Here is a 24,763-nt window from a genome sequence, read left to right as displayed (position 1 = left end):
AAATAGACACAAACTATTTATAGTTGAAAAAATTCTAATCTGGGAGTCAAAGGATTTGAGTCCAGTTCCTGCCTCTGACTGGTTATGTCACTTTGGCCAAATCACTTGACTTTTCTGATATTATTTCCTCACCTGTAATATGAAGCAATGCGATGAGATTAGTGGTTCCCAAACCTTAATGCACAAATCAATTTAGGGAGTTAGTTAACAATGCATATTCTTGGATGCCACCCAGGGGATTGAAATTGATTAGCTTTGGGGCACCTGGGTGGCTCAGTAGGTTAAGTGTCAGACTTCAGCTCAGGTCATGATCTCAGTGTGAGTTCAAGCCCTGCATCAGTTTCCGTGCTAACAGCTCAGAGCCTGGAGCCTGCTTCGGGTCCTGTGTCTCCCTTTCTCTCTGCTCCTCCCCAGCTTGCACTCTGTCTTTCTCTCTCTCAAAAATAAATAAACATTAAAAAAAAAAAAAGAAATTGATTAGCTTTGATATGTAGCCCAAGAGTCTACATTTGTAATGAGGCAAGAAATTCTTCTGCAGATAGATGACCCACATTTTGAGAAATACTAGACTACATAATATCTAAGATCCCCTTACTTCTCACGGTGTGTTATTTTACTTACCTTACCAGTCCATTGCTTCTATACCTCATGGTATGATTTTGGAAGAAGTTTAATTGGGAGTGTTGTTTCAAGACTTAATCTGCATTAGGATGTTTGAATGCCTAGTTAAAAAGACTGGAAACACAAGAATATGACTACTTAAAGTCATGTAAGCATTGTCTGGGTTTTTAGGATGGGTGATAGGGGTAATAGCTGACTGGGTGCTCCCCCTGAAAACCTGCCTGTATATATAGACTCCAAATCTAGACAAATAAAAACAATAACAGCCATCCTGCAGATCAGCTTTATTCCTAGTCTTTATCACTCAGCCAGCAGATGTCTTTCTGTGTTCTAAGGGTATTACAAATGCTCGCTTAATTTATTTTGTTTCTTGTGCATTCTCCTATTTTAAATGCTAGAAATCAGAAAAAAATTTCATACTTGTTTGTTAAGACTATACAAGTCTGGGAACTTCTAGAAATCTCTTTCTCCCTAGCTCCTAGGACATGACTTGATAAGGAAAGTAAAAGGCTCTTATGAGAATACACTTTGATTTTATTTCAAATAGGTGCTTATGGATTTATACTAAGTCATGTATCTTCTTCCATCCAATCCCTCTGAGAGCCAGCAGATAGCTATCCCATAAGGCATCTGTTTGGGGATAGCCTTAAATTAGGAAAAGAGCAACCTTAACTGGTCCACATATATTGGTAGGCAACACAAACCTTTCTCGTCATGTTATAAGCTCAACGGACTTGAAGTCTCAAAAGCAGACTTCATTACATCACTACTTAAAACTGAAATCACCTTTGTTCTTAGTTTCTATCAATGGAGAACCTAAAAAAGCAATGTGGTATTTGCTTTATTTTCAATCTGTTCAAAGGAAACTTGATTCTCTTAGATTTAATCAGTTCCTTCCAACCTACTCTCATCACTACAAAAATACACAAATTCTAATGTTCCTTAGGGGATGCGTGCATGATCTCTTATTGATCTTTGTGTTCTCCTCAGCAACTAAAATCAGTCTCTTTACTTAGTAGATGCTCAATAAAGGAATGTTAAAGATACTTTGGCAGAGAAGGAAGTATTGAATCTTGCTGCAGACTTCTTTGTTCCCTGCAGGTGGTGCTGGGAGACAGGTTCTTTGTTTATTTACCTTTTCATAACGATATGGGCTGGTAAAGGTGTTCCCAGTACCTGGTTTAAAGCGGTTGTGATTACATTTCTTCCTCCCCTTCGCTCCAGTTACCGAGTCACAGAAGAGAGCCAAAACACTGAAAAAGATGATGCAAGTGAAGAGAGACACTAAGGTAATTGGCGGTGTCTCCCAGGCACACCAGTGGAAAGATTCTGTAGGACTTTAGGGGAAAGAGGCTTTGTACATTTCTACTTTCTGAAAGAGAACATATAGTCAGAATGATTATTCTGCAGTACTGAGCATTCCCCCACATCTACTGTATTAACTCTGGTACTATAATTGCCATCCCTGTCCTTCTGGTATTTCTCACCATGGTTAGATATGACTGGTTGCTGGCATTTAGGACTTCAACCTTTAAGACTTTCTACCTACCCCACAACCTGTCCACCATGCCTCTCAGTCAGAGTTAGCTGCTCTCCCTCTGTGATCCTCCAGTTTAAAGAATGTATCACTTATCTTTTAATATCTGAATCTCCCACTTAATTGGGAGCTGCTTTAGGGTAGGATTATGTCATTATCATCTTTGCATCACTATCTCTTACTTGATGCTTGGAATGTAGCAGATACCAAATAAATTGAATGAATAAAGCAATCAATCAATAAATAACTGCCAGCCACATAACTTATTATTGCCTGGAACTAAGTGTAAATTTCTCTTCAATCATTCCTGCCTGGAACTTTCTGAAGCCAAAAGTAGAGATCTGTGACTATAGACGTAAATGAGGGAGCTGGTATGTTTTGAGATAATACGATTCTCCAAAACCCACATGTCTAGCAATATCTCTCCCACTTTTCCCCATGTGAACATTTTGCAACTACCAGATTGGTCTGTTCACTTTCTCTGATATACCTTATGCTTTCCCAGCATTGAGATTATGCCATCCCTCTATTTTGCTCCCAGTCTGTTTTAATCAGTAATTCTCACAGAGGTCCTCAGGGGGTTCATGACATCAACACTATGTTCATAATAACACTGAGATGCTATTTGCCTTTCACTCTCATTCTCTTGCAAGTGTACAGTGGAATTTTCCAGAGGCTATATGATGTGTAATATCACAAAGAAGCAGATATGAGAATCCAACTGTCTTCTATTAAGTCATATACTAAAATGTAAAATGTAAAACAATAAACAGTTTCCTCACTAACTGGTTTCATTTTGGGAAAATATAATGATTTTTCATAAGAATATATTATTTTTGTTAACATGTAATTTATTTTAAAATAAATTAATAGATACTTATTGATTTTCTTGATTTGAATTTAATATGATAAGTACAAAGAGATATAACCCATATAAGCAAAAACTCTTTGCGGTCCTAAATGCTTTTGGAGAGTATTTTAAAAGAGGCCTAAGGCCAAAGAATTTGACAATGCTGATCTAAATCTTCCATATCCTATAAAATCCAAATCAAAGCCTTCCTCCTTGATAAGCTATTTGACCATTGCAACTAGAGAGAATCTCCTCTGCCTAGTCTGAACACCTAGGACACGTACACACTTAGGGTTCTTTTGCACAATTCACCTAGCACAGAGCTTGTGCCCAAAAGGAATTAATATTGCTATACTGATTAAGAATGATAATGAAAGACTTTTGTGTTTGATGGTGAATCATAAACAACCCTTTTCCAGTCTCTGATGTGTGTCTCTCCAGCCTCCAAGGAAAAAAGGATTTTCTTGAATTTTCAATCTACCCTTTTCACTGAAGATAATAATAAAGTTACATATATATAAACATTTTTTATGTATTTTTATTACAACCTAATCAATATTCATTGAAAAAGAATGAAACATAAGTTAGAAATTAAATTAAATTTATCTTCAATGCCATCAACTGAGGTAACAACTTAATATTCTACTCTACATGTTTTTTCACTATATTAAGTTATACTAAAAATACTACTACCATTTTTCTATCTTCTAAAATTTTTTTTTTGTTTCTTGCATTTACCATCATATGGTATCATACAGGGAGATTTATAGAAGTTGGTAATGTTCATTTTAGTAATTGGGTGGTAGACATAGCTATTCATTTTTCTTTAAATAGTTTAAATCTCTTTTATATGCAGAATAGCTTTATCATAAATGAGTTTTCATAAGAAATGAATTTTTAAATAATAGCTGATGAACATTTTTCTATGTCATTAAGTATTTGTTACCTTACTTAACTCTGTAATAGTCAATTATCTAATATATCTTCTAGGATTTATTTAACCCATGTTTAACCCTACTGTTAAGTATTTAAGTTATTCTAATTTTCAAAACTACAAATAATGCTTGGATTTCCTTCTTGTATATACATTTTGCAGACATCTCTGGGTATCTCTTCAGAATAATTTAGAATTACAAGGCCAGGAGATATAAACAATTTTAAGACACTGAATCCAAAAATGTGATTGTCTGCTTTCTCACTAGAAGAATAACAAAACTATGATTTAGGAGAAAAGGAAAAGAGTTTGAGTGGTAACAGAAAGCTGGAAAGGCACAAAGAAGAAGTAAAATGTATAGAAAAAAATTGTTGCCAAAGAAGAGAGAAGAGAAGGGAATAAAAGTAGAAGCATGAATAGAGCTGTGGAGTGCCTGCAAGTGGACTAAACAAGCCATACTGGAGAGAAAGGGTCTTAGTTAGAGTCAGGCAGATGAAGATTTCAAAGTCATCCATTAATTATCTATGTGACCTTAGGCAAGTTACATAACTTCTTGAAGCTCCCATTTTCTTATCTGCAAATGGGAAAAGCAAAGACCTTGGCAAATAGTAGGCACATAATAAATGTCTGTTTCCTTTTAAGGAAATGGAATAAAAAGTGGGAAGAGGCAGAGGAGTTGATAAAAGGGAAATGAAAAGCTACTTTTGTATAAAGTTCTGATGTAACATTAATGATGAAATAGAGAAATGAAAGCAACCAAAGCCACAGATAAGTGTGTGGCTTGAGAGGAATGACAGTTTGCTTACGAGAGGAGAAAAGTGAATTAATATGTGATTTTTAAAAATGCCAGATCTTAAAAAATCAAATGTTGACTCAAAATATTTGCCGATTTCTTTTGTCTATGTATTGCTGCTTAATAAAATCCTTGCTATGGTTTGAGTAAAAGACATATAGGAAAGATGCTGATGAATAAAAAGAAGACGATGATTTTGAATATATTCATTAAACCACTTTAAAAATTGGAAACAAATTGGAAATTGGAAGCAAACCAGTTTTCATACTCATTGTTTTGTCTGACCTTGAGCCCTTGAAGGCCCGCACTTTACATCTGTGCCCCACCATGCATGCACACATGCACACACTTTATCTTTTCTATCAAGCAAAGAAGCAGATTTGACCACTCTGCTTTCTGTTACTTAACTTCTGGTCTTTGTTTTCTCTTCCACAAACTAAAGATAATGTTAGGAGTTAAGAATCTCCTCTTTCTTGAATTTCTCTAGCTGGACTAGAAATCTTGAGAAAACAGGTTCTCTTTTTCTCAAGAAATTTTTTGGCACTGCATGCTTCTAACTGTTCCAAGAACATCTTAAGACATTTTATTTGGCCTTTTTACTTGAGAATCTAAGTAGAACCTGCCTGCCCAGAGGTACATGCACATCACTAAAAATTTAATATGACTAAAAGAGAAAGTGAATCAAATCCTTTTTTTCAATTGAAGTATAATTGACACGCAATATCCTATTAGTGTCAGGTGTACATCATAGTGATTCGATATTTCTACACATTACAGAATGATCCCCACAGTGAGTCTAGTTACCATCTGTTATTATATAAAAGTTACTACAATATTATTGACTATATTCCCTATGTTTTATGTCACTTCAATGAGTTTTATTTTAATTAAGGGGAAAGACTTGAATCCGTTTTTATCTACTCTGAAATAATGCATTTCTATTGTTTAAAATTGCTAACTTAGTTTCAGATTGGTGGAACTCTCACCTCTATGTGTGGTAGAATATTCACTGCAGTTTCTTTATTTGACTGCTTTGGAGGAGACTGCTACAGATAAGGGTGACAGTGACTTTTCACACAGCAAAATTGCTTAGGCACTAACCAAGCAACATTAAAATGTCATACAGCAGGGGTGCCTGGGTGGCTCAGTCAGTTAGTTAGCGTCAGACTCTTGGTTTAGCTCAGGTCATCAGCTCATGGTTTGTGAGTTTGAGCCCTCCCGTCAGGCTCTGTGCTTGGGATTCTCCCCCCCCCCAACCCCTCCCTTCCCCGGCTCCCTCTCTTGCTGTCTCTCTCTCTCTCTCCCTCAAAATAAGCAAATAAACTTTTTTAAAAAATAAAGTGTTGTATAGCAAACATTTCATACTTTCATTGAAGACAGTAATCTTCTACAAAATGGGATAATAAAGAACCAGTTGAGATAAAGAATGGGTAGCAATTAAAAGAGATTTTAATTCCGATCCAACAGAAGCACTAAGTGGGGTTAGACCACACTTCTGATGATCATGATGATGATGATGATGATGATTATGGTGATGATGGACTACTCAAGCTATCCATCAATTTCATTTCCTCCCACTCAGCAACAATATCTTCCAGGAAAATTTTCCTTATCTTCTCACTTTCCTAATATCCATCTTTTCAGAACTCTGAAGCAACTGGGAATCACAATAAAGACTAATTAAAAATCTGTGAACATATTCTAGACCACTTCAGAGTTCCTAAGTCAAATCAGTTTATTTACCTCATTCCTTCCTTTGCCCTTGTCCTTTAACTTTCTCCCTTTGGGAATTCCCTCTACCTTTAAACACCAATGTGCAGATTTTAATTTGATAAAATCATTTGATTACATCATCATAATGGTGAAATTCTTAGATGGTGATTAGTGTATAAAATTTCTGGTCTCAGTGTTCCAAAACAATTAACCAGGTCTTAGAGATTCTCAGCAAATATAATGAAAGAATTTTACAAAAGGTGCCAGTTAATCTATACTAAAATTATTAATTCAGAGTTAGTACCATTCATTGACTTTTCTCTACCTAAGTTATAGATCCCTTGAGAACAATGCCAGTATCCTTTTAAAATACCCAGTTCTCTTAAAAATATCAAATACATCCAGCAATCACACTACCAAGTATTTCCCAAAGAATACAAAAATACTAATTCAAAGGGACACATCTACCCTGATGTTTATAGCAGCATTATCTATTATAGTCAAATTATGGAAAGAGCCCAAGTGGCCATTGACTGATGGATAGATAATAGATGAATGAATAGATGAATATTACTTGGCCATCAAAAAGAATGAAATCTTGCCATTTGTAACAGTGTGGATGGAGCTAAAGAGTATAATGCTAAAGTGAAATAAGTCAGTCAGAGAAAGACAAATATCATATGATTTCACTCATATGTGGAATTTAACAAATAAAACAAATAAGCAAAGGGAAAAAAAGAGAGAGAGAGGCAAACCAACAAACAGACTCTTAATTATAGAGAACAAACTAATGGTTACCAGAGGGGAGGTGTGGAGAAAGATAGGTTAAATAGGTGATAGGGATTAAGGAGTGCATTGGTGATGAGTACTAGGTGATGTATGGAAGTGTTGAATCACTATATTGTACACCTGAAACACCATATGTTAACTAACTGGAATTTAAATAAAACAAAAAAAAAGAGTTTTTCAGGCCATGAAGATATTTTTGATACAATAATTTGCATTAGGGAACTAAGACAAAGATATATAATCAGCATTGGAGGGAATGGATACTTTCCTTACACCTAAGCTTTAAAAAAAAACAAAAAAACTTTACTGCTGGCATTTTATAGCCTAGATCTGCACTGTCCAACATGGTAGCAACTAGCCACATGTGGCTGCTTAAATATAAATGTTTTTAAGCTTATCATTTACTTATTATTCTGAGAGAGAGGGAGTGTGTGTGCATGTACACATGCATGAGTTGAGGAGGGGCAGAGGGAGAGGGAGAGAGAGAATCCCAAGCAGGTTCTGTGGTATCCACACAGGGCCTGATGTGGGGCCCGATCCCAGGAACTATGAGGACCTGAGCTGAAATCAAGAGTCAGAGACTTAACTGACTGAGCCACCCAGGTGTCCCTTAAATTTAAATTAGAATTAAAATGAAATAAAATTATAAATTCAGTTCCTCAGTCACATTAGCCCCATTTCAAATGCTTAATAGCTACATGTAGCTATTAGCTACCCTACTGGACAGCACTGACAGAACATTTACACCACCACAAAAAGTTTTAAGAGACAACACTGGTATAGAAAAATTACATATAGCATCAAATAGTAATCAGTATAATTATTAGCCAACCATAAATAAATTTTAATTATACCTAAAAAGGTGGTTATTTCTCTATATTTCATAACATGATAAGGTGATTTCATATGCTCCTAATTAATTGGCTAAAAGATAGTATTAATTGACTGATTTAGCAAAAATGCAATGGAGAACTGTTTCAATTAACTCACATGAACTGTAGAACATTTTTTACTTTCATCCTTTCTGTTGTAAATAAATAACAAGTGTACGTGTATCCTTCAAAATGTATACAAGCCTTGTTAGTTTGATGCTTACTTCCCATGAATTCTAGGGAAATTCTTCTCCCCAAAATATTTGGGGAATAAGTCAAGTTCTATGAGAATGGGTAGAAACAGAGATTACATTAATGTGCTTTCTTGGAAGTGTTTAAAATTCTGTTGTCTTTTAAAAATTCTTCGGGAGGTTAAACTTCTTGAACTGTAGAAATGAAGAAAATTGGCCTGATGAAAGCAACTTTTTTCCTATTGCCATCTTTCCAAGAACATGGACAGTCAGCATTCCAATATATCTCCTGCCAAAGGCTTTTGGAGAATGACTACAGACTGAGGTTGTTCTGGAGCTGGAACCAGTTAGCTATATTTTTCTTTCTGCTGTCAGCAGACACTGGGAAATACACCTGCTACACAGAGCTCATCATTTCTAAAATAATCTGAGAGTTTATTACTCATGCCAAAAACTGTCCAAGTCAGACAGTTCCACAAAGCAAACAGAGAAAACTGCCTTGATCCAGGATTTTCAGGGTGTAATACTGTGGCTCACTCCCTCATTATGAATGGATTCAGAATAGGAAAAAGAAGTTTAGGCTATTGGATCAGTTGCTTTCTGTCAATAAAGCTATCAGTAACCTGTAATGTGCTTTTGTTTGGCATGGTTTTTATCAGCACTTCTCACAGCACTTTCAACTTTTTTTTACACAGGACTGACAAAAGTTCAGTTCAAGAGATACTTTTTATAATACTTTGGTCAAAAAACCAACTACAAGGAGCCCTCAAGGAGCTCATTCTCTAGAGAATGATAGCGATAGATAAATAAATAAGAGCTAGGACAGAGTTAAACAAAGACTGCAAGGAGACAGGATCACATGACCACCAGCCAGTAAGATTTCCCAGAAGTAATGCTATACAAGCAGAGTCTTGAAAGATAAAAGCCTTCCTTCCTAGCTAGGCAAAGAAAGGGTAAGAAAAAGTTTCAGGCAAGGAAAAACCTGAGTCAAGGCACAGAGATGAGAAAACAGCATAGTAAATTCTGGGGATTACATGAAGTCTCTCATATTCTCAAAATAAGTATGGGGAAGGTAGGCAGGGGCTAGATCATTGTATTCAATGCTAAGATTAATTTTCCTGTGTAGGTGATGGAGAATTATTAAATCGTCTCTTAGGAGGAGTGATCTGTTTGTATCTGTGTTTTAGACGGATCACTTCATTAGATTCTGGAAACCATAACAACACTGATAAGGAAGGGGGAGATTTGAGAAGTGTTAGAGTATGACCTAGTGGGATTAAAAGAGATGACAAATAGTTTTCAAAAGTAGTAATAATTAAGAAATGAAATGAAAGGGAAACTAAATATAGAGAGAGTCAAGATTTTCAGGAAGCAGGAAGGGGTTTTTGTTTTGTTTATTTAATTGGTTGGTTGCTTGGTTTTTATCACAACCTCTATGAAAGATAGAGAACAAAAATGGGAAAACACAATACAAAAATTTTAGAAAATGAATTATCACATGAAAAATAAAGAAATAAAGCACTGATAGTACAGTCAGAAAAATCCTGATTGTGAGTCTGAGCAAACCAAAAGTCAAGTACTAACCTGTGTTAAGGAAACCCAACAAAGATCTTCATTAATGATACAGAGCTGAGGAGCAGACAGCAATTCTCCTGGTTAAGGAGATGATGTAATTATACTGAAAAAAAAAAGAAAAAGAAAAACAGATGAAAAATTAGCATGTTTAAGAAGACAGCAACTAAGTGGGTGAAAACATAGACTAATTCCAAATTAAGCTCTAGAGTCTCCAAGAGCTGTGATATTCAAACCTCAATCTACTAAAAGAATTGTTTTTGTTTTTGTTTTTCCTGCAAATGGATGCCATAAAAATTCTCTTGCCAGTCAGGTACTTTAAAGAGCAGGGAAAATTTTTATTTGACTTAAAAATAAATAGAATTTCTTAAAATAGGACTGTATGGTTTCCTGTCTTTAAAACATTCATGACACCATATGCATCTTGAGGATTCGGACAAGTATTTTTATTGCTTTCGTAAATGCTCCAACAAAATATCACATAAACACACACAAAACTTTTCAAACCTGTTTTAATTACTTATTCTTTCAAAATTAACAGATTAGCAACAAAAAGCATGAAAGTAAAGTGGTGCTGAATCGGAAATCCAACCAATAAAAAAATAACATGCAGGAATTGGAAACAAAATCTTTTCTTGCTCTTGAGAAAATGACAGCCAAAAATCTTAAACTGATGTTGGATTATTATGTACAAACAGTTCCTGACTCCTTCACCCAGTGAAACAAAAGTTGCAAATGTTTTTCTATCCTTTTTCTAACATTTTGGGAAAGGTTCTGGAAAAAAAAAAACTTGATTAAATCACACACACACACACACACACACACACACACACACACCACACACACACAGAGGAACAGAAGAACACACTTTTTTTCCTCTTTGGGAAGAGGTGATAAACTACTTGAATACCTTCAATTTAAATAATTTTGAATTGTAAAAGAAATGAAGTATCTTTAATGTTTACAGAAAGAAGGCTCCATCCAGTCTCTATAATGGGATTACTTTTTTTTTGACAGGGAAAACAATAAAACATAATTTGAAAAAAATATGAAGGGAAATATTGCAAATTACAAGTACGTAAAAAATGACTACCTGTATGAGATATAAATTGTTTACATTGCTTTTGAACTTTTTTGTCTTCAACTGGCTAACATTGCTCCTTGTAGATAAAATATCTGCTGTTTGTAAAAAATAATGCAATACAAATTTTACTTATCTGATATAGGATGAAATATAATTAATAATTCAAAGCAACTGCTATTACTCAAATAATCAAGTGCCTTATTACATGATTATATATTGAATAATTCAAATGGTCACATTTCAAAATATGGAATTCCAAATACTCAGACACATATAATACTTGTCTAACAAATTATAATTTTTATTTTCAACTATTCAATTATAAATTTTAACTATTTTATATGTAAAAACTTATAAAAGGGCAAATATATATTTTTTTAAAAGACCAGATTTGGGGGAGGGAGGATTCCAATTAAGAAAACCACACAAAATTAAAAGCTTGAAAAACAAATTTACAAAAAATTACTATTAGATCCTATTAAATTTCAAAAAGTGAAATATAAAATAATTGAAACTTATAAGTATGCAACTATATAATATGCAAGTTAAATATTAATAGCAACCACTATTACTAAGTGCTTATTCTATGTTAAGCACTGTGCTGGTCATTTTACCTACAACCTCTCATTTAATCACAACCATTCATCAGGGGCCTCACTAAACATTTATACATGTAGAATGCTTTTAAATTTTCAAAAAAACATTCTTATAACTATCTCATATGATATTCACATTATGCTGTGAAATAGACAAAAGGTAAAGCAATTATTAGCCCTATGTAAATTATAGATTAAAAACATAAAAGGACACACAGAATAAATCATTGAGCTAATAAAAAAACACAATTACAGTCTTAGTTCCCTAACTTCCAACCCCAATTCACTACCCATTAGATAACATTAGTATCAGAGAGCCCTAGTGATCCTAAATGTTTTAGGGAATAATTTAGCTTAAAGTTAATCAACAAGTATTCAATGAGTTTCTATATTGTATAAAGCACAGAAGTATTTGTGTGATACAAAAAGAAGTAGAAAAATTGGAAAAGGAAGAAAGAGGATAAAATTCCCATTGATGAACTTAGTATCTGTTTGAGAATAAAACATTAATTTTTAGAATAATTACAAAATACCACTGAGTGTAAAATAGCCATTGTGAAAACTCCCTGATCTACTGATGTAATTTAACCCTGCTAAAATCTGATGGTAATAAATTATGTATTTTCTATTTATTTGAATGAATCATATCCCAGAAAATTTCTTTGAACTAACCTAATTATTTGCTAAACAGAAACTCTAGTATATATATTATTGCTATGGCTAGATAATACCAGGCAATCTTTTAGAAATTACTAATATATTTGTTATAATAGAATTTTATTTGAGTTGAACTTATAGGGAACCAAAATATTTGACAAAATCTCCCCCCAAAAGTTGTTAATGTGTATAAGTGGACAAGTTTAAGTTATTAAGGACCATACTTAAAATTAAGCAGACATTACTATGGGGAAAAAGAACTTTGTATGATTAGAAGACAAAAAAGAAAAAATATGTGATTTATCCACAAGTGTTTTTGGCTCAGAATATTGTTTAAAGAATGGTAATAAAGTTTAGAGGATGTTGATCTCACTTTTTTAGAAAAATAACACCTAATCAAAATTAAGCTTCACACATACACACAAACACAATAGAAGTTAGGAGAAAGTATAGTTTTAAGATAAAATTATTAGAAAATTCAACCTGAAGTTTAAAATCTGAAAAAAAAAATACAAGTCAGTACTTGATTCTACAACTTCTTAGAGAACCAACACATTGTTATTGTGTTTATTATTTTTAACTGTATGCTGACTTTTGCCTCTTCTCATATGTGTTTTGCCTTCATCTTCTTCTTATTAATAATTTTCTCCTAATCTCTTTCAACAGCTTCATGCAGCTGCTATAGATAAGTGTCATTGATACTATAATATTTTTGAAGTTAGATTAAGAACAAAGCATTCAAGAAACATTGAGTACCATCTAAGTGCCGAGCACAGATCTAGGCACTGTGGAATAAAAATTAAATAGGAAATAGTAACTGCCCTCATAAAAGAGTTTAGCTGAATGTTTTCAAACTATAGGTCACGACCTTTTAAAGAGTTAGGAATCAATTTAGTGACTTTCTGACCAACTATTTCAAAAGAATAAAATAAAATAGAACACATTAAAAAAACTCATTGTGCCTCACACAAAGTAAGGTAAGTATTATTTCATGAAAGGTTTGTTTCAGTTACTTATATATGTATGTGGGTACCAGGTCACAATGTAACATTTATTTTACACTATGAATAACAGCCAAAAGTTTGAAAAAACCTTGTTTAGGAAAACACCGATGAGAAATTTTCACAAAATGGTTTATAAAGATGGCCACAGGCTGGTAACTTTAAATGTTCTAGTCTAAATTAACTGCCAAGACTGAATACATGTCTTACAGAACAGGTAGTCAAGCACCAGCAATGTCCTTCTTTGAAAAATGTTATCTTTATTTAGATCTTCTCTATTAAAATGTTCACCAGTCAATCACAATGCTATGTAGTTCCAACCAAATATTTTTGCCGTTAGTTAATACAACATAAAGTGAAATGAATATGATACTTCTCTAACATGTTTGGGACTCAGAAAAGGGGCTTTGAGGATATAGTTATATTATCCCAGACGATATTCAATTAGAAACATTATACTCTGAGTTGATTTGTAAGGGTTACAATTTTCTTCAAAGATGATAAGCCACTTTCATATTAATCAAGGAGTGCACAGTATCAAAATATTTACATTATGAAATGCGAAGTAATTTAAACAGTCCCAATGAAAGGTTGAATAGCCAGTCATACCACACTTTTAGAGGCTGATTCATTCCAGCTAAACATAGCTAGGCTCCAGAGAGCTTGTTTTGTTTCTTACTTGCATTTTTAACTATTTAAAGTAAATTCTAACTAAATCCTAAACAACTTGAAGTCAGAGAACACATCTTATTCAATGTTTTGAATGTTAAATGATTATTGCTAGATGTATTGTTAATATTAATTTATTTTGTATTTTAATTTTACCAAAGTATCTTAATCAATATTCCAAACATATTCAAGGATCTCTGTGCAGAGTGTCCCTGGAAAATGTAAGCCCATATGACCTCTATTTTTGTATACCTAACCAATTAAATCCAGTAAGTACTAATGGCAATAATGTTGTCCTGGCAAATATAGACATAGAACTAAATTACAGAATGAAAGAGTTTAAAGGTCACTTACGCTACCCTTTTTAAAGAGGACAATTGGATGTCACAGAGGTTCAGTGATTTGTACAAGGTTATCCAGATAATCTGTGCAGGGCTAGAATAGAAGTCAGGTCTTTAAATTCCCCAGGGTATTCTTTCTACTATAACACACACTTATTTTTTGGTCTGTTTCCACTTCAACCTTTCTTTTTCTCATTCTATACTATATGCCACACACTTCTTAGGTACTCTAGGGACTTAAAAAGTTACGACAATCCTTGACACCAAGGTACTTAAAAATGCAAAAATATATATAAAAGTACAGAGATTTACAGAAATGTAAGTGTCGTCAAACTATGACAGTAATTCAGTTCAAATAATTCAAGTTTTGGCAAGCTACTACAATTCATTCCAAACTTCTGAAAAGTGATTCATGACTACTCCAGACCTAAATACTATTTCCCTATGGCAATAGAAGGAGCGCTGGATAGGCACCATAAAACCTGGATTTGTATCGTGGCTCAGCCACTAATTAGATGTTTAAAAAATAATTATTAAACTTCAGATTACTCATTTTAAAATAGGGAGAGGGCATGGGTGTAAGTGATTGTATTAAAGGTCCCTTTCATATCCAAGCAACAATTATCTGTACCAGCCTGTTCCAACGCTACACTTTACATCAAAGCCATCCACTTACACAGCATGGGATTGCAGATCTATCATCCATGGCTGTGGCAACTGCCCAGGACCCTCACCTTACCCTTAATTCCTCCTTCTATTCTGGTGTCTCTCTGGCTCCTTTTTCAGGCCATCTCTTACCCCTGGAGGACAGAATTGGTTTTCCCTGGTTTTGATCCTCAGTGCTCTCTAAAAGACTTCGTTTGCACAGACACTCTGGCTCTTCTTATGCTGGGACATGTCAGGAAAATACTCCATCATCTGCTTCTGGTCCCTGGGATCCAAGACTGAATACATGCCCATTTGCAGGAACACCCAACAGAGACACCATGACCCTTTGGGCAACTTTCCAAGATGGGTCTGAGATATTTCTACCATTATTATATTTGTTGTTATTTGAATACCTTAACTTTTTGTACAGATCTACAATACCCAAAACTCTTGAGATTGGATGTATCTCAGAAGTCAGAATTTTTCAGATTTCAAAAGATAACAGAATACATATACTGTGTAAAACATACTAATTAAAAGGATCAATTATCTCTGAAGTAAAACATTTGAATATTCTTACGGGGAATAAATGAATACTATAGTTTCATTCACATCAGTTCAAGTCAGGTTTTTCAGCCAAATGAGTTAATCTTGGATTCAATTTTACTGCCAGATATTACCAAAAACATAACAAAATAATTTTTGAGATTTTTGGACTTCGTAATTCCATATAAAGAATTACGGATCAGGGGCATCTGGGTAGCTCAGTCGGTTAAGCGTCTGACTTAAAAAAATTTTTTTTGTTAATGTTTATTCATTTTTGAGAGACAGAGCTTTAGCGGGGGAGGGGCAGAGAGAGAGAGGGAGACACAGAATCCGAAGCAGGCTTCAGGCTCTGAGCTGTCAGCACAGAGCCCAGTGCGGGGCTCAAACCCAGGAACCGTGAGATCATGACCTGAGCTGAAGTGCGATGTCCAATGGATTGAGCCATGCAGGTGCCCCAAGTGTCTGACTCCTGATTTCCACTGAGGTCATGGTCTCATGGTTCATGAGATCCAGCCCCCTCCTCCCCATAGGGCTCTGCGCTGTCAGCACAGATCCTCTCTCTCCCTCTCTGCCCTCTCCCCTCCTTCTCTTTCTCTTTCTAAATAAGTAAATAAATATTTTTAAAAAGAACTATAGATCTAATAAATTATGTGGACCTTAGTATGACTACATATATCACAGGGACAGTGATCATGTATTTTAATTCTTCATATTTCTAAAAAAGTGCCATGCACAACACTCAATAAAAACAGTTCACTTTTATTTGAAGAATTCTTCACTGAGTATGTACCACATGTCAAAACTTTATTCAGGAATTATGAGGCATTAAAAAATCTTACAACACATAGAACCTGCCCTCAGGGGCATTACAGTCTTAAGAGGAACAACACATAAAAGAAATGTTAAAATACAAGTATGTGATTAAGTGCTAAAATTACTGATTCAGGCAATAAGGATGTTAGAAATGGAAGTAGCAAGTTACATGTGAAAATTGTAACTTAGTTTAACAGGAGCTCTCAATATCTCATAACTGTCAAAGTTGGCATAATGATTTATAATCTGGAGAAGTAGTGTGTAATTTGGAAAGATAATTCTATTAGTCACAAAAGGTTATACAGAAAATCACTGTAACTTTTGCTTTAGACATATGGATTTCCAGGCAGAGTTTCACTCACACTGATTCCAGAAATGGATATTCATAGGGGTGACCCTACAGACTTGAAGGAGTATAAGACCGTGGAGAATCAGCACCATAGCATTACACAGAAGTGCCCTAGATGAGACAACCAAATTCTGTGCAAAAAGGAAATTATTTTTGACAAAATTAAGTTTCAATTCCACTTTCTGTCAATTGAACCTACTTTGAAAGGAGTGGTAGATTCCGCTAAAAGTATCTTCTTAAGCCAAGAACAAATCAGAAAGGAATGAGATGCATTCACTCAGATCACACATCACTTGTAAATCACTAAGCAATTTTAAAGATATGAGAGATCTAATACTTGGTTGTAATATATTAAATTTATTTTTATGATAGAACTTATCTGGCCTCTCTCAAACCAAAATGTTAAATATTCCTCAAAGGTGGTAAAATATATCTATTTTACAGATGAAAACCTTGAATTTCATATTAAATGGCCAATTACATAATCAGTACATTATAGTAAGTTTTAAATACAAGAATCTTAACTCCAGCTTCTCTGAATTAACCACTAACATTAACCAAACCCAAACAAAGCAATTTGAAAATTCATCGACCTTTTCCCCCTATATATATAACTACCTGATAGGTAGTCAAGGAAGTAAAAATAATGAGACTGATTTGTTCATAAAAACACTTCCTAAGGCTTACTTGTCAACCTCTGGAACCTAAAAAAGAACCAGAAATAAGCAAGTTATCAGACAAGAGGTAAAGTCCATTCTTTCTTTTTTGTCATATCCCCTACATGGTCTTAAAGCAGTAACACTCCAGTATGAAACTTATGAGCTAAATAATGATCACTCATTTTAGGTAAGACAATTGTTTATAACAAAGAAAAATTATCTTTGCATTATGATCCTCTAAGGAAGCTGAATTCATTATCTGATATGAAGTGAATTGTGAAGTATTTTTGGAAGATTTTTTCCGCTATCAATTGAATAAAGGAAAGGAAACATCCTAGTTGTCTAAATGGGAAGAACAACCTGGCAAAGACTATTACTGGCAAAAATGAAAGGAAGCCTATAAGTGATATCAGATGACATCTCCTATGGGGTTATTGTAGTGGTGATATCATCTGACATCTTCTATAGGGTTATTTGGGTGAGTGTGACATTTTCTTAATGAGAAGATTAGGAAGTTGCCCTAAAAGAGCCTTATATAATGTATAAGGCCACAGAACATATGGATAAAGTGTTGCTGGAGAAGTGTAAATATGACTCTTGAAGTAGTAAATGAAGGTTAAACATTAACAGCTGGTCCAGGGGAAATGAAGAGGGAAAAAAAAGCAAGCTGTCTGTTTTAGACTGGTGTTTCACTAACCAGTAAGTCATCTTTATCTGTTTTCTATTTCAAGTCACCTAGCTAAAATATATTACATTTCAAACTTTAAGGAAATAACTGTTAGAAGTTGCTTTCTTTACTTAAATTAACCAAAAAAGACATTTTAGGATTGTGACTTTAAGTTTTGAGCTGCACAGGTGGTTTTTTTTTTCTCTCTTTAAGAAAGAAGTATTGTTAGTTGTAAACCTATCACACCACTACTTTTCAAGGACTCACAATTTGTACTTTTACATATGAGATTTTAGACTAAAACACCATCTTCCCCACCACCACACACACTCATTTCAAAGCTACATCACAACTTCGGTTCTGCATTCTCTAGCTCAAAATCCATCCATTTGGCTTAGGAACACCAAATTTTCCATGCAATTTGAAAATCAAGATATTAGCAGTTGCTGGTTACTCCAGTTGCACAGCAGAGTTAATTGAATTAAATTTAAAAAGCAAATGTCCCGGGGCGTCTGGGTGGCGCAGTCGGTTAAGCGTCCGACTTCAGCCAGGTCACAATCTCACGGTCTGGTCCGTGAGTTCGGGCCCCGCGTCGGTCTCTGGGCTGATGGCTCAGAGCCTGGAGCCTGTTTCTGATTCTGTGTCTCCCTCTCTCTCTGCCCCTCCCCCGTTCGTGCTCTGTCTCTCTCTGTCCCAAAAAAATAAATAAACGTTGAAAAAAAAAATTTTTTTTAAATAAAAAACAAATGTCCCAATATATGATAAATATATCTATATCTATATCATCTATATCTATATCTATATCTATATCTATATCTATATCTATATCTATATCTATCTATCCCTGGTGCAGTTCTAATAGTAATATACACTATTCTGAATTTTGGAAGAATAAACGAAGCTAAGAATCTTCTTTTACCTCAAATTTCATTCTGATGGTAAAAAAAATAGTTGCTTATGACTCAGGTTTTTTTTTTTTTTAAATTGCCATTAAACTGCTTAATTTTTTTCTAGAGGAAAAAAAAAAAGTGTAATAATAGCAAATGTTAACCAGTCCTCTACCTCTGAAAATACATGCAAAGGTATTGTATAGCATACAACTCTTCTTATTTCTAGTCTGGAGAAGAAGAGATATGTATTTTGGTAAATGAATTCTATTAGTCCTAAAAAATTATACTAGGGGCACCTAGGTGGCTCAGTTGGTTAAGCAACTGGCTCTTGGTTTCACCTCAGGTTATGATCTCACACTTCATGAGTTCGAGCCCCGTGTTGGGCTGTGTGCTGACAGCACAGAGCCTGCTTGGGATTCTCTCTCTCTGCCCCTCTCCTGCTCTCTCTGTCTCTCTCTCAAAATAAATAAACTTAAAAAAAAGTTATACTAGAAATCCCTACAACTTTTGCTCTAGGTATATGGCTAACATTAAAAGTTGTAGTAGGGGTGCCTGGGTGCCTCAGTTGTTTGAGCGCCCACTCTTGATTTCAGCTTGCATCATGATCCCAGGGTTGTGGGATCAGGCCCCACTGAAGGCTCTGCACTGTGCGTGGAGCCTGTTTGGGATTCTCTCTCTCTCCCTCTGTTCCTCTCCCCAGCTCAGGCTCCCTCTCCCTCTCCAAAACTAACTAACTAACTAACTAAATAAATAAATAAAATTTAAAAATAAAAAAGTTGCTGTAAATATGCTAAATGCTTGTTTTATATCATGAAATAAAAAATTGTAGATTACCCCTAATAAAAATAATTATGACCAATATTGAGCATGTAACTTATTTTGCTAGGGCAAATTTATATTTTATTTATAACTTCTAATCAAGTTATATAGATCCATACTGGATGGTACACCTAGACAGTTTTGCTTTATTCACTTAGTTAACATTAATGGAATTTATGATACAAGGCATTATGCTTGGTAAGGTATCCCACCCACAAGAAGCTTACAGTCCAGGAGGTAAGATAAAAACATGTACACAAATAAGAAGCAATTGGTATAGATGAATGCTGAAAATGAGAAACACACAGAAGCACCACTAGAATTTACAGATAGGAGAGAGCAGAGAACTTCACAGAGGATGTAGCATTTGAGTCAGTGTTTGAAGGATGGGTAGAATTTCCAAAAAGATGAGGTGGAGGAGTGTATGAGCATTATTTATTTACCATGTATTTATTATACCCACTAAATTCAAAGCACATGGTAAGGTATTGAGGATACATCTATCAACAAGATGGATTAACATATTCTCTGCTCTCATGGAATCTATAGTCCAGAGGGATATGTATCTCAAATAACAAACAAAAATAATATTCTAACATATAACACCAACAAAACATAAAAGTAGCAGGAGCAGAGTAACAAAACATAAAAAAGTAGCATAATTGGAGAATTATGCCTACTGAATGTATAGGGTATTTAAGTCTTGGTTAACCCAACTGTTTGAATCTGAAATATTGCTACATTTCAATCACTCACACATCTATGTTGTCTTTACTGACGTAAAATAGATCATCCAGTAATCTAGATTGAGTAATTTGAAAGAAACTTTGATTAGGAAATTTAAAAGCACATATTTAAAATGTACCATTTAATGGGGCGCCTGGGTGGCTCAGTTGGTTGAGCGTCCAACTTCAGATCAGGTCATGATCTCATGGTTTGTGAGTTCGAGCCTGGCGTCAGGCTCTGTGCTGACAGCTCAGAGCCTGGAGCCTGCTTCAGATTCTGTCTCCTTCTCTCTCTCCCCCTCCCCCTTTGTGCTCTGTCTCTCAAAAATAAATAAATGTCAAACAAAAAAATTTTTAATGTACCATTTAAAAGGCAAATATACAAAAAATGTCTGCCAATATCTGGGGTTTGAGTCCTAGCTGTGCTACAAACTATCTACATGACTTGAGGCCACCACTGTGAGCCTGTTCCCCCAATTATAAAATCAAACAGTATCTATGTCAAAAGGTTTATTGTGAGAATTAAATTAGATAAATGTATCTTAAAGTACTTCATAAATTACAAAACGTCACATAAAGCTAAGGTAATATGATTATTACATATTTAACTTCCTAATTTTACTACCTAGCCTAATCTTTACTAAAACAAAACAAAATGAAAAAAACCCACTATTTTACTTAACAAGGGTTTACTTTGTACCTACTTTGAGGTTAACCTGTTCAAAGAAGAGGTAGAATCACACTATCAGAAACTTGCACATCAGACCAAAGCACTGTGTTTGAGCAACGCTGTGAAGGACTGTCTAGCCAGGTACAGTTAGCACCTGCTTACACCATATAAACCTCTCCTTTTACCAAAGATTCATGCCGATTTTAAGTTTGATATCCTGAGGTCCTGAAACAGGTACTTTTTAGATAGAACAGCATCACTTCCAAATCTCACTAGCATAAAGGAATAGATTTTTTTTAATGGAGCATTAGTTTGGAAATTAATTTTTCCACATATTAGACTATTAACAGAATAACATGTCTCTTTATAGTCCATGCATTTTAGTAACTTGCATTTATAAACAGTTAATTTCCAAAACGACAGAAATCAATTTGCAAAACCAAACTCCAGGAATGCCAACTTCTACTGGGAGGCCAGTCTAAGGCACATCTCTTTGAGACTGAGAACACATACAAAATGGAGGCAGCAACATTTAATCCCTTCATAACTCCACCATTCATACAGAACTCAAGAGTCCACATTGACGATATATACAATGGGTTCAGGGATTTGCTTTCCTTCCCCTTTATTTCTGATCACAGAGTTTTCATAAAATTACTCACTAGTATCATTTGGCACTACACTTAAGTAGGACGATAAATTAATACATTTCATTTCTGCATAACTGCTCCAGTTCCAGTGGATTCACGAATGATTCACAAACCTCTAAATATTCACAAATAACAGGATTTTTCATAGTTTGATAAAGGCATCACAAAAATAATAGTTATAATATATTGTAATTTCAAATATATACTAGAATTACCTCCTGTTCCTGATGTGATCTTTCAGAGAGCAATAAACAGAAATAGTCTTGTATAAACCTTTATTTCAGTAAAAGAATTTGAACCAAACCCTTCGAGTCGAGTTGCCTCTTTAACAAACGGCAGTGATAGGCGAGCCCTTTATAAGCAAGAATTAGAACGTCTGCCCGACATCTTCCTTTTAAAGCGGTCGGCGAACCTGAAAAATTTAAGACTTTCTCCTTTTCAATCTCTTTCGCTGACGTTTCATCCTTGTGACTAATCCAACACGCGCACACGCGCGCGCACACACACATACACACACACACCCATATTAAAGAGAGGGAGGAGGTCTGAATAGGGTCACTCAACTAAAGGGGTGCTATCCTGGGCTGCGAAACCGCCACCCCTAAAACCTTGGTATTCTGCTTTAATTCGTCCGCACAGCGCCTCCTGCCGGGCCTGAGGAGCTCGGCTCGCGGCGGGTGTGGAGGGCGCGGGGAACGGCGCCCCCCCCTCCCCCGGACTCGGCCGCCCGCCTCCACACTGCTCTCCTCCCGCGGGGCGGCAGGCGCGCTCACTACTGGGCAGGCGCACGAGGCGGGAAAGGGCCAGCGGCCTCGGCGCCAGCCGCCCAGTGCCCCGAGCCTGCGCCCGACGAAGGGCCGGGCGGCCGGCTCCTACCTGGAGACGGAGCCGGGGGCCCTAAACGCCCGTCAGCGCCCTCATTATCCCGTTAGGTCTCCGCTCGGTGTAGAACAAGGGTCGAAGATGCAGTGGCCTCGGCGTGGACTCAGCTGAGCCCACCAGCTTCAGGCCCGTCCCCCAGGGCCACTCCCACTCGGTCCACACCGAACGCCCCCACCCCCCGCCCCCGGGGCGCTCCGCGGTCGGCCCGCTCGTGCCGGCAGTCCTCGGTGGGCCCTGCGCTCCCACCCAGCTCGGCGACCCCGCCTCGGCCGCGCGCCGCGCCTCTCCAGTGCCCCGGTCTCCCAGCCAGCAGCGACGGCCGAGCTGAGGGGGCTCTGTCCCTGCCCCCAGCCCCCGCGCGCCACAGCCTGTTTCCGCGTGCGGCGCCAGCCATAGCTGTCACGAGCAGTCGACAGTCCCGCGCAAGTCTCAGCTCTGCTTTCCCGCCACCTCTTCGGGGGCACTGGCGGCCCCGTTCCCTTTAGAATCCCCCAGTGCGCTTATCAACGAGTAAACAAACAGAAGTAGCTCAAAGAGTTGGTATTAGTTGATGAGAAACCACCTCCGGGCCCCCTCTTCGCCGGGCCTGTCCGCAGGGCTGGAGCCTTTCCCCCAAATTCCGGGCCCGCGCCGGGCGTCGCCTTTCTCGGGACCCACGGCTCGCGGAGCCTGCGGCGCGGGCGCAAGCGTACCCGCGCACGCGCGCGGGGGGGGGGGGGGTCTCACTCCGGTCGCGCGCACCTGGCTTCCGGCCTCCGCGTCGCCCGCAAAGCCGTCGAGGAGGGCCGTTGGGTTCAGGCGCGAGGCGGTCGGGACCTCAGAATCAGCGTGGCCCGGCCACTGTGAGGGTGTGCGCGCCGCTGGTCTCAGAGGCCGTGGGGTGAGATGCCAGAGGGCGCTCGGCGAGACAGAGGTTTCCCGGAATCGTATTTGGGGGCTCTTAAGACTTTTCTCCCCTAAGAGGGCCTGAGGGGAGGCCGGTGGGACACAAGCTAGGCCTCGCCCTCCCTTTCTAATCCCCGCCCACGTCCCCCTACCCCGCCAGTCTTCGAGGCCTCCTCTGCACCTTCTTCCCCACCCCTCCCTGTTTTCCTTCTCGTCCTCCCCCACCCCCTTCCCATCGTTTCTCTCTGCCTCTCCCTTCTCTTCTGCCCACTTTCCCCTCTGGGACCCTCTCCTCTCCCACCGTCTTCCCTCTTTCTTCCCCTTTGCTCGCTTGCTCTCTCACTCCCCTCTCCGGCATCTACCCTTCCCTCCCCGCCACCACTCTCTACGTGGGTCTGTTTGATTGCTCACCACCTCTCAATCGTTTCTTAGTTTGTATGGAAATAAACAATCTCCGGATATGAGGTTAATTTCATCTTTTTTAGCATAATCCAGTTTCTGGTATACAAGGGGGCGCAGCCTAAGTATCAAACTCATAAAAAAAGAGCGTGATCCCCACTCTCAGGGTTTTTAGGGGAGTAGGACAAGACCACCGGTTCTTTTGATCTCTGACCTGGCCACTGCCTAGGCTCTGGAGCCCCAAAGGGCCATGGTGATTGTTGTGAGTGGCACGCGGAGTGGTGAGCACCTGGGGGCAGGGATGGAGGCTCGTGGCCCTGGCGGAGCCCCGAAGCTGTGGCCCCAAAGCTGGCGCCCTAAGGTGAGGCCCTCCCAGCTCCTCACAGACTCTTCCAGACCAGTTCCTGGAAGTCGTCTCGAGCCAGCCACGGAGCAGCAGGGCACGCGTCCAGGTTACTCGGTTCTGTTTCGCCCGCGGACTCAGCCCTGGCTTTCCCTCTGCGTCAACTCATTCTTTGGAGAAAGGCCAGAAAAAAACAATGGCTCTGTCCAGCCCGAGGTTCATGGTGTCCGAGAGCCTGGATTCCCTTGGCAATCTTTCGTACTCTCCCAGGGGCAAATTACCCAGAGCCCTGAGCCCACGCCCACGTGGTTTCTTTCTTTTTGCCGTTAGTGTGTGGACCTTATCTGTTTTTAAAAAATTATGTGTAATATACATTGTGTATAACAAATATATTCTTAACAGAAATGTATTAGCAGTGGGCACAAGTGAAAAGAGTCTTCCAGGAAAAACAGATAGCCAAGACTAGAACTGGGGGGACTTAGGGCCACAATACAACTCATGCTTCTATTGGGTAAGTGGCTTTGGGCAAGTCACTAACTTGCTCTTTCCCTTCATATCATCATTTACTAAATGAAGTTGTTGAGTAAGCTATATGATA

At 37.4% G+C, this 24,763-nt stretch overlaps 1 long non-coding RNA gene across 1 annotated transcript; it reads right to left on the bottom strand.

Moving 5' to 3' along the window:
• Positions 1 to 395: 395 nt before the first annotated feature.
• Positions 396 to 22,683, bottom strand: LOC125156554 (uncharacterized). Its single transcript, XR_007148666.1, has 4 exons — positions 21,872 to 22,683; positions 9,885 to 9,978; positions 1,798 to 1,874; positions 396 to 735 (listed from the first exon to the last, which is right to left on the bottom strand). It is a non-coding gene; the product is annotated as an uncharacterized LOC125156554 (long non-coding RNA).
• Between the last annotated feature and the right edge of the window lie 2,080 nt (positions 22,684 to 24,763).

This window comes from Prionailurus viverrinus, chromosome F2 (genome assembly GCF_022837055.1).
Source record: "Prionailurus viverrinus isolate Anna chromosome F2, UM_Priviv_1.0, whole genome shotgun sequence".
NCBI classification, from domain to species: Eukaryota; Metazoa; Chordata; class Mammalia; order Carnivora; family Felidae; genus Prionailurus; species Prionailurus viverrinus.
The sequence above is the reverse complement of the archived record's forward strand: the minus strand, read 5'-3'. Positions and strand labels throughout refer to the sequence as shown.